This window comes from Brassica rapa, unplaced genomic scaffold (genome assembly GCF_000309985.2).
Source record: "Brassica rapa cultivar Chiifu-401-42 unplaced genomic scaffold, CAAS_Brap_v3.01 Scaffold0571, whole genome shotgun sequence".
NCBI classification, from domain to species: Eukaryota; Viridiplantae; Streptophyta; class Magnoliopsida; order Brassicales; family Brassicaceae; genus Brassica; species Brassica rapa.
Window position 1 is genome coordinate 31104 of NW_022610511.1, and position 5208 is coordinate 36311.

Here is a 5208-nt window from a genome sequence, read left to right on the forward strand (position 1 = left end):
CATCCAGAATAGCCGGCTCAAGTGACGCATGAAGCACAGACATCACCAGCATGTCCTCTTGATGCCACTTCTCTTCCGCCTTGCTTGCGGCCTCACCATCATCCTCTCCTTGAGTGATGAGTTTTGGAGCTTCTCCGGGGGTGATGTGCTTCCACAACCCCTTGCTTCCCACCGTGGTTCTCACCATCCGAGACCACACCAAGTAGTTGGTTCCCTTGAAACACACAGCTACCTTCATGTTCATGTTCATCCCACTCTCCATGTTGAATGATGAACTCTCTAAGCTTCAGAAACTTTATCTTGAGTTGAATGACTTGTAGAAACCTTCACAGCCTCGATCTTCAACCCACACAGCTTCAGATGACACACCACAACCAGTCTTGAACTTGAAAAGTACCCAGAAACTCTCAAACACACAAGAACACACAAGAGTTTCTTCAAAGCTTCAACCTTGAGGCTTCAAAGAATCTCACACGACCTCAGGCTCTCACTAACCTGGCTCTGATACCATATCACTTTTAGTGATGTTTAGAGTGATCTGAGTATTTAAGAAAGATTAGAAGAGATTTAGAGAAGATTAAAGTATAAAATGAGATTAAGAGTCTAAAGTAAGAACTTGAGAGAGACTAAGAGAGACTCATAACTTGCTTGATCTTATTAATGAGAGTGTTTACACTTATATATGAAGCTTAAGACACTAGGGTTTCGATTGCATAAAGGAGAAAGCATGTGAAGTCAAGATACAGCTAAGGGCGCATTTGAATCCTTCCAATGAGAGTCTCCACATGTGTAAGGCATCTTTGAATATGCCTTTACCTTTCCAGCTCTTGCCAGACTGTCAGACGCGCTCCTCCTTATCCTCTCAACGTTCGGATCAAGCTCAGCCTTAAGGTAAAGTAACTCTAGCTAGTTTACTCTTTACCTGAGCTGAGTAACTTCTTAACTGCGCATGATGGTACGGCCTGATCGTCCGTACCCTTTGCCCTATCCGTACAGTCCGTACATGATGCTTCTATCTTCCTCTCTAATGCTTCTACACTTCCTAAGGTCTCCTCTTCATACCATAAGGCTCTCATCTTAACACTCACGCCCATCTATCTCCTTTCCTTTGCTTGTACCAGCTCCACTTGTACCATCCAAGACATTAGCCCTTGCCTCACGATCCTTCATTAACTTAGCTGGCTTGAGGTGAGGATGGAGTATCCAGCATTGGCTCTTCTTGTGGCCATGCTTCTTGCAGTGATCACAACTCCCATTGAACCTCCTCTCCTCAAACTTCCCATGCGCAGCCGCAGCCTTGTTTGCTTGTGGAGCTTCACTACCTTCCTCTTGAGTTGCTTGGCTTGCAAGGGAAAGGTCTCCTTTCTTTGCAAACAACCCAATGGAGCCTTGCTCCTTCTGAATCCGCGCACACACATCCTCAAGATCAGGTAGAGTGTCTTCTCTAAGCAGGTGCTGGATGAGACCGTTGTAAGCCGGGTTCAGCGTGAGGAGTAGCCCAAAGACCTTGTCTTGCTCTCTCCTCTTGTTAAGCTCATCAGCATCCGTTGTGCTTGGCCTAAGCATCTCCATCTCGGACCAGAGACTCCTGAATCTCCCTAGATGCTTGGTGAACTCCATGTCTTCTTGTACAAGGTTGTTGATGGCTTGCTTCACTTCAAACACTCGGCTTAGGTTTGACGTGTTGCCATACACCTTCTTCAAAGTATCCCACAGCTCCTTAGCAGACTCACAGTAGCTGTATGCATCCAGAATAGCCGGCTCAAGTGACGCATGAAGCACAGACATCACCAGCATGTCCTCTTGATGCCACTTCTCTTCCGCCTTGCTTGCAGCCTCACCATCATCCTCTCCTTGAGTGATGAGTTTTGGAGCTTCTCCGGGGGTGATGTTCTTCCACAACCCCTTGCTTCCCACCGTGGTTGTCACCATCCGAGACCACACCAAGTAGTTGGTTCCCTTGAAACACACAGCTACCTTCATGTTCATGTTCATCCCACTCTCCATGTTGAATGATGAACTCTCTAAGCTTCAGAAACTTTATCTTGAGTTGAATGACTTGTAGAAACCTTCACAGCCTCGATCTTCAACCCACACAGCTTCAGATGACACACCACAACCAGTCTTGAACTTGAAAAGTACCCAGAAACTCTCAAACACACAAGAACACACAAGAGTTTCTTCAAAGCTTCAACCTTGAGGCTTCAAAGAATCTCACACGACCTCAGGCTCTCACTAACCTGGCTCTGATACCATATCACTTTTAGTGATGTTTAGAGTGATCTGAGTATTTAGGAAAGATTAGAAGAGATTTAGGGAAGATTAAAGTATAAAATGAGATTAAGAGTCTAAAGTAAGAACTAGAGAGAGACTAAGAGAGACTCATAACTTGCTTAATCTTATTAATGATGAGGTTACAATATATATATAGAGAGATCAGATACAAGGGTTTCCATTTGATCACTATTCTAAGCATGTGGAGTCAAGGGAAGAGGCTCCTCATTTCAAACTCAGCCAATGAGAGAGTGATCGTGTGTGAGGCATCTTGGACTGAGATGCTTTGCCTTTCCAGCCTGTCACAGCCTGTCAAGGCTCTCCACCTTATCCACAACCTTATCCTAACCTCAGCGCACACTCCTCTCTTCCTGGTAAGTTTCCCTTTACCCATTTCACTCTCAAGTAACTCCTTTCACTAAGGTAACTTCCTTTTAACCCTTTTTACCACAGTAACAAATATTTACTGTGGTAACTTTCTCCACCCAAGTAACTTCAACCCTCCATAACTACTCCTCATCTCAACATTTATGTATTCATATCAAGCTTCTCACAAAGTGATTCATCCTGGTTTGATTGGAACGACGAAGAAGCTGTCTTATTCCCAAATTGGGAAACTGGAATCACCTGATTTGAAAGTGGGATAACTTCTTCTTGCCAACTCCTATGAGATTTATTCAACTTCCTGGTGATTCTACACCACTTTTTGTATCCAAATAAAGCTTCTCACAAAGAGATTCATCCTGGTCTGATTGGAACGACGAAGAAGCTCTCCTATTCCCAAACTGGGAAACTGGAATCACCTGATTTGAAAGTGGGATAACTTCTTCTTGCCAACTCCTATGAGATTTATTCAACTTCCTGGTGATTCTCCACCACTTTATGTATCCAAATCAAGCTTCTCACAACGTGAGTCATCCTGGTTTGATTGGAACGACGAAGAAGCTGTCTTATTCCCAAACTGGAAAACTGGAATCACCTGATTTGAAAGTGGGATAACTTCTTCTTGCCAACTCCTATGATATTTATTCAACTTCCTGGTGATTCTCCACCACTTTATGTATCCAAATCAAGCTTCTCACAAAGTGATTCATCCTGGTTTGATTGGAACGACGATGAAGCTGTGCTATTCCCAAACTGGGAAACTGGAATCACCTGATTTGAAAGTGGGATAACTTCTTCTTGCCAACTCCTATAATATTTATTCAACTTCCTGGTGATTTTCCACCACTTTATGTATCCATATCAAGCTTCTCACAAAGTGATTCATCCTGGTTTGATTGGAACGACGAAGAAGCTGTCCTATTCCCAAACTGGGAAACTGGAATCACCTGATTTGAAAGTGGGATAACTTCTTCATCCCAACTCCTATGAGATTTATTCAACTTCCTGGTGATTCTCCACCACTTTAGGTATCCAAATCAAGCTTCTCACAAAGTGATTCATCCTGGTTTGATTGGAACGACAATGAAGCTGTGCTATTCCCAAACTGGGAAACTGGAATCACCTGATTTGAAAGTGGGATAACTTCTTCTTGCCAACTCCTATGAGATTTATTCAATTTCCTGGTGATTCTCCACCACTTTATGTATCAAAATAAAGCTTCTCACAAAGAGATTCATCTTGGTCTGATTGGAACGACGAAGAAGCTCTCCTATTCCCAAACTGGGAAACTGGAATCACCTGATTTGAAAGTGGGATAACTTCTTCTTGCCAACTCCTATGAGATTTATTCAACTTCCTGGTGATTCTCCACCACTTTATGTATCCAAATCAAGCTTCTCACAACGTGAGTCATCCTGGTTTGATTGGAACGACGAAGAAGCTGTCTCATTCCCAAACTGGGAAACTGGAATCACCTGATTTTAAAGTGGGATAACTTCTTCTTGCCAACTCCTATGATATTTATTCAACTTCCTGGTGATTCTCCACCACTTTATGTATCCAAATCAAGCTTCTCACAAAGTGATTCATCCTGGATTGATTGGAACGACGATGAAGCTGTGCTATTCCCAAACTGGGAAACTGGAATCACCTGATTTGAAAGTGGGATAACTTCTTCTAGCCAACTCCTATGATACTTATTCAACTTCCTGGTGATTTTCCACCACTTTATGTATCCAAATCAAGCTTCTCACAAAGTGAGTCATCCTTGTTTGATTGGATTGACGAAGAAGTTGTCCTATTCCCAAACTGGGAAACTGGAATCACCTGATTTGAAAGTGGGATAACTTCTTCTTGCCAACTCCTATGATATTTATTCAACTTCCTGGTAATTCGCCACCACTTTATGTATCCAAATCAAGCTTCTCACAAAGTGATTCATCCTGTATTGATTGGAACGACGATGAAGCTGTGCTATTCCCAAACTGGGAAACTGGAATCACCTGATTTGAAACTGGGATAATTTCTTCTTGCCAACTCCTATGTTATTTATTCAACTTCCTGGTGATTTTTCACCACTTTAGGTATCCAAATCAAGCTTCTCACAAAGTGATTCATCCTGGTTTGATTGGAACGACAATGAAGCTGTGCTATTCCCAAACTGGGAAACTGGAATCACCTGATTTGAAAGTGGGATAACTTCTTCATCCCAACTCCTATGAGATTTATTCAACTTCCTGGTGATTCTCCACCACTTTAGGTATCCAAATCAAGCTTCTCACAAAGAGATTCATCCTGGTCTGATTGGAACGACGAAGATGCTGTCCTATTCCCTATCACTTTTAGTGATGTTTAGAGTGATCTGAGTATTTAGGAAAGATTAGAAGACATTTAGAGAAGATTAAAGTATAAAATGAGATTAAGAGTCTAAAGTAAGAACTAGAGAGAGACTAAGAGAGACTCATAACTTTCTTGATTTATTATTATGGAGAGATTACATATTTATATGGATCAGCATACAAGGGTTTTGTAATAGTGAAAGCAAATCCT